This window comes from Solanum lycopersicum, chromosome 8 (genome assembly GCF_036512215.1).
Source record: "Solanum lycopersicum chromosome 8, SLM_r2.1".
In the NCBI taxonomy this organism is placed as follows: domain Eukaryota; kingdom Viridiplantae; phylum Streptophyta; class Magnoliopsida; order Solanales; family Solanaceae; genus Solanum; species Solanum lycopersicum.
In genome coordinates, this window is record NC_090807.1 from 49,314,975 (window position 1) to 49,326,990 (window position 12,016).

The following is a 12,016-nucleotide window of genomic DNA, read 5'->3' on the forward strand; positions in this document are numbered from 1 at the left end:
TACATGAATTTATTACATCAATCCAAGTAAAATGAGGGACAGTTGTTAACACTCGATTTTGACCCGCCTCAATATGAATTAATCTTCGAGTTTCTTAAAATCCCAACTATTTGATATAATTGACTTTATAAAAGTCAATTTATTTTCAAGTTTTTGTAGCTTTTAGCAACATACATACATACATATATATATATATATATAGGCATCATTGAGTCGTGTTTAAGATATTTTAGCTTATCTCGTCAAATTATGAAGCTCGTTGAATAATCAATATTGATTTACTAATTAACTACACTTGGTTGAATTTTAAAGTTTAGTTTTCTTGGCGAAGAAATTAATTCAAAATCCAGCCTTTTGATTTTTTTTTAAAAAATAATTGGGACCTCTTTTCTTTTTATATATTTTCATCCCAATATTCCAACCCAATTCCAAACAACCCTTTGCGGAATCTATTCCAGTCCTATCTAATCCTTTTGACCCGAACCAACCCGTCATTTTTTTTAACCCAAATCATTTTCCAAGTCTTCCATCTTCATCTTTCTACCTCGTCAAAGGAGAACGCGTAAAGGACCTCCTAATCGGTGGCGTGAAGTTCCAAAGAATGAAAAATCGACCCCGAAGCAACGCGTGTTCGTCGTTCCCCGTCAATCAAAGCATAAGCTGCCTGCTCTAACGTCCTTTTCTGCTCTTGTTTGTACGACAGGGCAGGGTATCCTAAAGCCATCGTCCTTGAGCACTCAGAAATGAGGCCACGTAACCCAACAAGGGCGCACATTCAATCCGAACCCTACACGCAATTTCTATCCGTTCATTTTGTGAGGATCATTTGGGGATATTCATTAGGGTTAAGAATTTAGGCTTTTAAAAATTGGATGGGCCTTCATTCGATTTTTGGGAGCCCTTTTTCCTTTAATTTTAAAACCATAGTTCATTCATATATATGATCGTTTTTCGCTTTTGAGAGGGGTTTTTTTTCTTTTGGAGAGATTTTCTTGAGGCTAGAGGCTTTCTTTAAGCCAAGGAAATACGTAGAGAGTTTTTGAGTGTGAAGATACTTAAACTAAGACAAAAGAAAAGAAAGATTTTTGAGAATTCTTAGATAGAATGATAGAAAGATTTTAAGTTCAAGCTTACATAGGATAGTAATTTATTACCTAGTTTTTTTTCCTCTGTTTTGTTTTGCTACCAAGTTTCTTCTCGAATCCAATTTTAGATCAACATTCTGCACGAGTCTGTGTTCCTTGTTGGTGTTAGTGTGGTGGAGTTCACTGCTACCCGTCTCCTACTCGTAACTACTTTAGTTCGCTGCCCTCGACAAGGTGAAACCTCCTCCTAATCTCAATGTATTTTGAATACAAGTGTTCTCTTTCAAAAACGCCTTTAAGTTGTTCTTTGCTCGGTTTTGTTAAGCGCTTTGGATTCATTGTAGGCTTTTGTTGTGGGTTTTCATTGAGTGTTCTTTTTTTAGTGTGTAGATTACATGAGTTTTATATTAAGGTCCTTAAGGTTCATTGTGTTCAAGCATCTTATTGTTGCATGATTCTGGTATTAATTATATTTAAATCTCGTTTGCTTGATTCAATGTCAGTTCTATAGATTTCTTCACCCGATTGATGTCTCGTGGTTGCTTCTAAAAGGCTGAAATGTTGTATTCTGGTCCCGTGAATTCCATTGTTTGACAACTCGTTCCCCTCTAATATCTATTATGGCTAAGTTTTCTTCAGGTATATGTTGTTGCATCAGATGGTATCTTGATTCTTCTGTATTTTTTTTCTTAACAACAGTAGTACTAATGTATTGTGGCATCGAACTTCGAGATATAGCGCATATGATTATCATTGTTATTAGATTATATAAATATCATTGTCAATCTATTTCTTTGTTCTCTAAGGATAGATGAGTTCGTGATATTGCTGCATTCGAATCCGATTCTGTTTTGCTACGACTCAGCTACTGCCTATTACTTCCTTATTTCCTTTTACTTTAAGTGGTGAAAAAAGTCGAAATCCTTCTATTTCATTTATTAAAATTTTTTAAAACCTTAGTATATTTTTAAAATGTTGTTTCTTTATTTCCCTCATGTTTTAAGAGTGTAGTTTTTGCCATTTGTACATGTTTTGCTGCTGTTCCTTTTTATTCATTTTTTTATTTCTCTCTTAGTGATAAAGCATCGTTTAGTCATATCCTTATTGTTTTCGGAGATTTATATTAAGGAAGAAATTGGTTGGACTGTGATGATTTATTTTACTTTTAATTTGCTTTTTCCTACCCCTCCCTTCTTAAAGTTTTTTTTTTGTTTTATTTACCCTTGTGTATTACAATTTAGATTTAACGATATCAATCCAAACCTTGACAAACCTTAGTTCATGTATTATATTTTGTCTCTTTAATTAGTGGTATATTTTATTTGAGTGTTGCCTTCTTTGTTTTTAATTTTCGTATTTCCTTGGAAAGTTCAAATTTGGTTAATTGGAGGCTTATTTGATCTACATGTATCTAGAACAGTAAGTTACTTCCTTGATCAATTCTCACTTTTGAGGGTTTATTTCTTTGGATAGAATTTTCACTTGGCATGATTTTGAAATGATTTTTCAACATTATTTAGTCATCTTTAATTATTTACTTCTTTGTTAGTTTTGGATTATTTGTCAAAATTGTCTCACTTCTTTCACCCATATATCTTTCCATATCATTCATATCTACAATTTATGGCTTGCATTGTTAGTTTTTTATTTCCTTAGTTAAAGGATATAAATCTGTTTTTCCCAAAAGAGTTAATCGGCTATTGTAAATGTGAGTGATTACTTAATTTGCAACTTTAAAAAAATTGTTTGATCGATCCTATTGCTTCATCTTACCTTGACATAATAATACCCTCTATTATTTATTCTCAATTATAGTTTTATTTACAAGTGTGTATACATTTCTTAATAGCATTCTAGTACTATCTCGTCAGTTCTTCTCACTTACTAAGTAAACCTAGCTCTCATTAACTATTTAGTCATATATTTTGCTTGTTGTTATTTTATTTAGTCGCTTTTTGATTTTATATTCAATAGTTGGGTTCATTACCTTTTTTTTTCTTGATTTCGTTATACTTTTCTTTTTTTTTGATAGTTGAATTGATCTGTTTCTTCGTTTTAAATCATGTCTTATTGGCTTTATCATTTAGTGTAATAATTTATTTTAATTTTATTGCAGGTGTAAAATTCATCTGATTTCGCCATGAACTGTCTCCTTCCAACATGTACAAAGATCCTTAAAAGCTCAAAATTATCCTATCAAGTCAGCCAATAAAAATAGACGTAAAGATTGAGAAGTTAAAGATTATGGATTAAAGCGGCCAAAATTAGTTTTTCTAGTGCAAGCTTGTATCTTTATGATCTTTGGGACTAATCCCTGTTGTTCTTTATTTTTCATACTTATCATTTATTATTATATGTTTAGTCTAGGACGGGTACTCAAGATGATAAAATTGGTCAAAAACCCAAAAGAAACGGGTCAAAAACCCAAAATATGTACGTCCAAATACCGGTCAAGGCGAACAGATTCCGAATTTGGACCCAAATCTCTCTACCCTATCTCTCTTTATTTGCTTTCTTATTACTTATTTGTTTTATTTGTCGTCAGTTCTAAAGGTTAGGAAAATCCAATTCCCCAAAAAACGCCACTTTGGTTTTAACAATTCAATCAAGTAGAAGGCCTAAAAGATTTTACAAAATTAAAATTGACTTAGGTGAATATTTTTTTTTATTTCAAAAACAATCCGAAATGATTTTTTTGGCTTTCTTTTTCAAACAACTCTAAAGAGTATTTTTATAATTGTAAGTCTTAGCCAAACATAAAGTTAGTTGATGGAAAGCCGTAATTAAGAGGAACGTCTTAGGTGCTTTCAAAACCCTCCTAAGACGTTAACAATAATCCTCGAACCCTTTTAAATATTTTCAAATGATTTTATTTGTTCATGGCAACTCTAAAAAATCCAAAACTCTTCGAAAATAATATTTTTTCTTTTTTCAATAAAACAAGTATTCTCCTCGTTCTTTCTATTAAATACTAAGGAAAGTAACATGCCTTGATAACTTAACAAACTTCAGGGAATACTCTGACTGTCATAGAGGCTTGTTTAAGGTTGATGAAATCTTCAACCTTGGCCTCCCTCGTCTCTCTATGGAAGAATCTCTCCAGAAATGATGGCTTGAACAACTCTCATGTCAGTGGCACACGACTATCTTGCAATATTTTCCACCTAGACTGTGCAACATCCTTGAGCTGGTAGGAAGCAAGCTCAACCTTCTCAATATCAGTGCCCCTCATATCCACCAGGATCTTATGAACCTCGTCTACAAACTCTTAACGATCCTCTGATGTCTTAGCCACTGTGAATATAGAAGGATTCATCCTCATGAAATCTCGCAGTCTGTCAGCCATGCTACCTCTGAACATCCTGCCGGTTGAAATGGGCAGTCACAGCCTGATGTTGCATCGTGATGGTATGTGCAATCTGGGCTAGAGATGCCCTCACCTCAGCATCAGTCAACCCAGCTGGGTTAACCGACATAGCCACTCCTTCAGCTGGAGCCTGGGTGGAACTTGATTGCACCCAGCAACTGCTCCCCCTCTCATCTGGCCAATATAAATCCTACTGTTCATTCTCTGAAAACAACAAGTACTGATTTTAGAAAAAGCTCATAACACCAAGAACTCTGACATTAAGAAAAATACGATAAGATCAGAAGAAGGGAAATTTTCCTTCGCATTATGCAGTCTCTAATTCAGAATAGTGGTGCACTTTACTACCATGACTTAGAAATTACTTAATATGGTTTAAATGAACTCATTATCCTCGGAATTTAACCTATTGCTCTGATACAAACTTTTTCATGACCGAAGTGTAGGCCCGAGACAAGATCGACGTCATTAACCTCTCAGAGGTCGTAGAAAATCCTACGTGCATTATTCATACTTCAACTAGGTTAATTATTAGCGGAAAATTAAAAACTTTTTGTTCTTTTACAAACTTGCTAAACATTCTTAATATTTCATAATCGTTCATCATCCACAATCTAACATTAAGAGATAACCAATTGAAAGAAATAGTTCAAGAAGTATTAATTGTATAATTGCCAAAATGGCACCAATACAATGTCTGAATCAAAACAAGAAAGAAACTCTAGTGGAACATTCTCCACTATCTCAACTCTAGAACTAAGTTAAAATGTAAAACAGTAGCATCCTCTAAAGCCTGAGGACCTAACAAACTCTGGATGAATGCTAATGATAGGATAGCTATTACAATGATCCTTTAGCTCTATCGTCCACCTGTGCCTGCATCTAAAATCGTGTAGATGTATGGGGTTAGTACACACTTGCACTAAGTATGGGTAAATTCAAGCACACACAAAGGACATACATGAGAAAGAATAGCTCTTTCCTAACGACATGATTTTTGGAAGTCAAGTCAGTAGACTTGACAAAACACGATTAAGAAAGTTAGTTAACTTTCCAAATTGGATTAGGAAGGTCATTCCATAAGATTAACGTGCATCATCATAAATATCATATTGCACACAGCACATAACATATTCATAGAGTACATACCATAGCACATAACATATAACATATACTTCTTTCATACCATTCATTCATATGCCATAAGACCTTTGAATCATTGACTTGACATTATGACTTTACAAAATGAGGGCTCAACATATGGGACCTTTACTAGGGAGTATTCATTAGCAAACACAGAGTCTTCTTCATTAATCCATACATACTTCATTTCATTTCATTAATAGGACAGTGTGAACACCAGCTATACCTAGGGTGTATTTTAAGACTTTCATCGGGTTTGCTGTGCAATGGTCAGGAATAACCTAATGTCATTACCTGAGTCTAGCTCACCTCTTTATTATTCTATCGTAACACCTTTTGTATCATTCATTTCGTTATGTTCTTCATTTTAGGCTGGCCTTATTCATTCATTGGTACCTTTAACTTTAACCGACATAGATCATGCGAGCATCATGAAATTCAATGTCTCCCCAACCCGAAAAGAGGTAAAATCACCGGCCAAAGTGACCTAAAACATGCTATCTTACATGAGAATTGAACGTTGATAGATCCTAATATTGGCATTATAGGTTCAAAGACTAGGAGATATAAGGAGACCCTCTGAGGGTCTCATCTCATGAGAGTTACGTGTACCTCCACCCTTCCGGAAAGAAGGAATCACCGCTCATAGCTAGCCTATCGATGCTTTGCATAAAGTTCCATTACATTTATCTAATACGTCATAGAAGTTGTCTTCTAGTATGAGGAGATCATATCTTTTTTGCTGATTTCTCATATCATCATTACTATTGGGTGTGTTAATATCAATACTTTCTTTATAGTGTTCATAAAGACTAGTCTCTTCATTATTTTACACTCTCATTGGTGAGTACGTATTGGTGACATTTACTTAGGCTCATTTGAGACTTCTCTCATCATTTGCATTATCCACATGTCATGTTGTCAACTCATTCTTCATCACTAGAACCTTTAATTTTCATAGTTGCTCACCTCTTATTACGTGAATGTTCATTTCACCATTTCATAGTTCATCTCATTATATGACAATGCACTTGCCCACTTAGTGTATCTTACACTCATACTTAACCCTCCTATGGTTCATCATTTCATTACATTCATCTTCGGTTCACTTACTTTTGAACATATGTTAGACATATGTGTCTATACATACGATCCATGGGGATTCACTCATAGTTCGTTAAGTTATTCTTACTTTCCGAAGATTATGTAGTAATAAGACTTCTGTATCTTGTATATATGCCACGATCTTGATTTTGATCTATGTTGGTGGAATTATTCTTGGATATTTTATTCACGTATGACTTATGTATCAATAAGGAAGATTGTGGAAGGAAATCCAAGTTTGAGTTACTTGGATATCATTTATATTTTTCATTGGTTTTATTTCTAATATTCATAACATTAGAACTCTAAATTAAATCCAAACATTAACATCGAAGGATTATTTGTCTACATATTTTTCTCTTAGGCTGGCCGAAGGGTTGTGGGTTCGAAACCCACAACCCCTTTTTAATTTTCATTAGCCTAATGTTGCCCATTCTCGCCTAAACCAACAGGTTGTTGGATAAAACCCCCACATCCTCTTGTATTTTTGTATTAATTTTGCTTGTAAAGGGAGGTTGTGGGTTTGAACCCCCATAGCCTCCTTATTTAAATTTTCATTTTGCTAAGGTTGTGAGGTGGTGGGTAAAAAACCCCCACAGCCTGTCTAAATTTATTTTAATTAAATTGGGCGAGTGGCTGTGAGGTTGTAGGATTGAACCCACACAACCTCACTTTATTTCATAGTTAATTTCGCCTCTGCTTTTTCAGCCTTGAGCTCATGGGTTTGATTCACACGCCTCCCATTCCCTTTTCATTTATTTTTTCACATTCACTTGATGCCTAGAGGTCCTGGTTCTAACCCTACATCTCCTACTTATTTGTTTGATTTATTTTTCTCTTCCTTTTTCCCCCAGTTCGCGAGTTCGTTTCCCCTAGCCACTTCAAGTTTTTTCCCCTTCATTTTCAGCCTTTTTAACATGTTTGGTCTTGGCTTCAATTCCCATTGACCTCTCTTATTTTATTTTCCCTTTTCAAACCCTGATTTTATCTCATTGTTGAGTGCACAAATCATGAAAAAATTTGTCATTCTTTAGCTCATCTTTAGTCACATCTTTCATAAGTTTATTTGGCTAAAAGATTGTTGTTCAACCCACCATATTTCATTAAAATAAGCATCGCATTGTATACACATTTCACACATAAAATACTCAAGAAGTACAGGTCTTAAACGATCTCAAAACTGTGGCCAAGCACACTGCCAACGTGCACACACACACACACACCTTTTTTTTCCGATCACACTTTGATTATCATCTCCGTTATTTCCCTCATATAAACATATTTACATTTAATATAAACAAATAATTCATTCCTAAATCTACTATCACACATAAGCATCCTACGAATTTGGTTACGACTTAGGGACAAGGACATACAAAGGGGAACGACGTTAGTTTCAAAGTGGATAGTTTGAATCGTAAGGGAACTCTTGGTAAAGGGACAAAAAGAGAAGAAACCCATACCTTTTGATATTGTTCAAGATTGAAGTTTCTGCCCAAACATGTCTCAAAAACCACGCGCAGTTCACCTATTGTTCCACCACCAACTCAACGGAAATATCCCTTCTCTTAACGATTTTTATTAACTTGCTTTCTTAGACTTTTTAGTGAGTTCTTCAAGTGTGAAGAATTTTTTTTCAAAGTTTCTGTTTCTTCCCGTTAATTGGCAGAGAGAACAAGCGAGTTTCTTTTTTGAATGTGTGGAGGTGATAAGTGTGATTAGGAGAGTGTTAGCATATAGATAATCTACTAAGAGCATCTGCTACTACATATGCCTTACCAGGATGTTAATGCACACTCATATCGTAATTCTTAAGGAAATCAAGACATCTCCTATGGCAAAGATTTAACTCTTTCTTGGTGAATACATACTGAAGGCTCTTATTGTTAGTGAACACATCTATGTTAACACCATACAAGTAGTGTCTCTAGATGCAAACACCACTGCTACAAGCTGGAGGTCATGAGTTGGATATTTCATCTCATGAACCTTAAGTTGTCTAGAGGCATAAGTTATCACCTTACCTCGCTGCATCAACACACAACCTAGGAAAACTCTGGATGCATAACAATAGATTGTATAACCATTTGAACCCTCTGGTAGAGTCAAGACAGGAGTTGTAGTCAATCTATTTTTCAATTCTCCAAAGCTTTTCTCACAATCATCTTACCATTGGAACTTGACCATCTTCTGAGTCAACCTAGTCAATGGTGACGCTATGGATGAAAATCCGTCCACAAACCTTCTGTATTAAACTGCTAGAACTAAGAAACTTTTGATATATGTAGCAGAGGTAGGTCTGTGCGAGTGTTTCACTACTTCCATCTTCTATAAATCCACTTGAATCCCTTCGTTAGATACAATGTGACCAAGGAATGAAATAGATTTGAAACAAAACTCACATTTTCTAAGCTTATCGAATAACTGGAGACCCTTGAGAGTCTGCAGAACAACTCTCAAATGACTTGCATGTTCTTTGTCACTCCTAGAGTAAATGAGGATATCATAAATAAAGACGATAACGACAAATTCTAAGTAATGTTTGAACACTCTGTTCATTAAATCCGTGAAAGCTGCAGGAGCATTAGTTAGTCCAAACAATATAACTACAAATTCATAATGAATATACTGAGTTATGAAGGTGTTTTCAGAATGTCACTATGTCAGACTCGGAGTTGATGATAACCCGATCTGAGGCTATCTTTGAGAAATGGATAGCACCATGAAGTTGGTCAAACAAGTCATCAATCTTAGGGATGGGATACTTATTATTTATTGTGACCTGGTTAAACTATCTATAGTCAATGCACATTCTTAGAGAAACATCTTTCTTTCTTAAGAACAATACTGGTGCACCCCATGGTGAAATACTAGGTGTGATAAGACCCTTATCTAGAAGGTCTTTCAGCTTCTCTTTCAATTCCTTAAACTCTGATGGATCCAATTTCTAAGGAGGAATAAAAATAGGCTAGGTATCTGGAAGGAAATCAATTCCAAGGTCGATTTCCCTTTTGGGAGGGACTCTGAGAAGATCCTCTAGAAATACTTCTGCAAATTCACAAACTATTGGAACTAACTCAAGAGTTGGGGTTTAAAGGATAGAATCCTTAACCTAAACCAGATGATAGAGATAACCCTTAGATATCATCTTTCTAGCCTTAAGGTAAGAAATAAATTGACTCATAGCAGCTATGTTACTACCCTTCAGTTCTAAGGTTGGTTCATCTAGAAACTGAAAATGAACAATCCTAGTTCTACAATCGACTGAGGCATAACATGAATGTAACCAATCCTTGCTTAGAATTACATCAAAGTCTACCATTTATAACTCTACTATATCTGCTGAGGTGACTTTTTAAGATACTATGACAGGGCGATTTTTGTATACCCGTGTAGCTATAATTGTTTCACCGACTGGAATAGAGACTGATAAAGGTTGAGAGATTTTTTGGACTGACACTGATTTGACTACTAAACTAAGTTACAAAAGACAATGTCCTTTATGTTGTCTTTCCACTGAGTGAACCGTGTGTGAGTGACATGCATGAGTTTGTAGGAAACCAATCTCAGCTATCATTACCAGTTATTGACATCACACAAAATATATATTTGATCTCATCAATGAAATTTTGTGGGTCCTTACCAACTTGCGACCCAAAAAAAGTTGGGCGGATTCATCCGAACAAAATCACAAACTCTGACTTTTACTAGGCAGTCGTTTCGATTAGTATGAACTCGAACCTTCTGATTGTTCCATATTCTCATACTTTGAGCAAAAAGCTGAATTGGTATTATGAAACTTTGAATTTCAATTCCTTATGAGGTACTAGAGGAATTGCTTTATCATTGCGTGAATAAGCAGTCCATGACTATGTTCTACGAGAAGGCATGATTTTAAGCGCACCGCGTCAAGTTCGAATGGAATAAGATCATACCATACACATGATAAGAGTAACAAGAATGTGCAGTTTTTCCTAAAATACTTCATAGCCTCCGTCATATTGGGTGTGGTTCATTTCACACCTATGAAATGGATTCAACTTATTGCGGTTTTCAAAGACATCCTAGGACTCTTGAACCTAGTACTTTGATACAATGTTTTGACATGTTTTGAGCTACCACCGAAACGCGGACACGGAACTTAGAACCACAAGTGATCCCAAGATAACCTTGTTGGCATGATCATGAGCATACTAAAGATATATAACTGATGCGGAAGCTAAATCATAACTTATAATGAAAAAATGGGGAATACCCATATGCGAAAACTGATAGATATAAAAACTGATGAGTTTAGTACAATGAAAATATTAACTCAATGGTAACATGAATCTAACTATGTCTGAAATAATCCTCTAAAATGGACTACAAAATATATGGACAAATTCCAACTAAGTATAGAAAAAACTTAAACTAAATAACTAAAGACTGAAATGGCACTCATGAGCGTTGTCCGTGGAGAATGAGGACTTACCACTACTCTGCTGAAAAAGAGATCGAAAATCGATTTATGCGTGATTTGGATGTTGAGAAGTTGAACCTATATCATGAGAATATGTGATGCCAGATGTGTAAGTAATTGAATAGTATTGATCATGTGGGATAGATTAAAACTAAAATAAAATATAACTGAACAAGCATAAAACCAAGTATAAAAATATGACATGGTAAACTGAATTCTGAGCTAACGGGATGCAATGACAAATTTATAACATGCTAAAACTAAATACTGAATATACTGATAAATGTTCAATGCAGAGAGTCTTATTGATCTTTAGGAGCTACTAATAATCTATAATAAAACCACATGAGATAAATGTGGAGTTTAATGTATATGCCTCATCAAGAGGACCAAATATACCCTTCAAAAGGTATAAAGGCATGCTGGCATGATCACAAAATTGATTGCCCACAAAAGGGACTTACAACCTATGTGACTAGAAGTTCTGGGACTATTGGGTATGCTAAACCCTAGTCCAACTTGTTATTATGAAACTCCCATGAATTCATTAAATTTACTGATTATGTCTAAGTTTCTGTAAATACTTGATAGCTCGAAACTAACCATGCAATTTGAGAATGCAACAATTAATCTTGTAGTTATGCATTTATAACTGAGGCATGTATATTTGAACTGGCTGAAATATATTACCTAGCATGTGTTATTCAAGATCTAATGAATTACAACACTAGGGTTCTGAAATCCAAGCGATAATTTGAGTAATAACATTATAATATGATTTGGAACATCTATTGAATAAATTCATGAAGTTCTATAAAAGTTCTAGAAACCCTAGGTCTAAAATTGATGTGGGAA

The 12,016-nt window shown here is 34.8% G+C and overlaps 1 long non-coding RNA gene across 1 annotated transcript; it reads left to right on the top strand.

Moving 5' to 3' along the window:
- Nucleotides 1-324: 324 nt before the first annotated feature.
- LOC101262440 (uncharacterized) lies at nucleotides 325-3,568 on the top strand. The gene is made up of 2 exons (XR_183013.5): nucleotides 325-1,319; nucleotides 3,202-3,568. It is a non-coding gene; the product is annotated as an uncharacterized lncRNA (long non-coding RNA).
- Nucleotides 3,569-12,016: the final 8,448 nt, after the last annotated feature.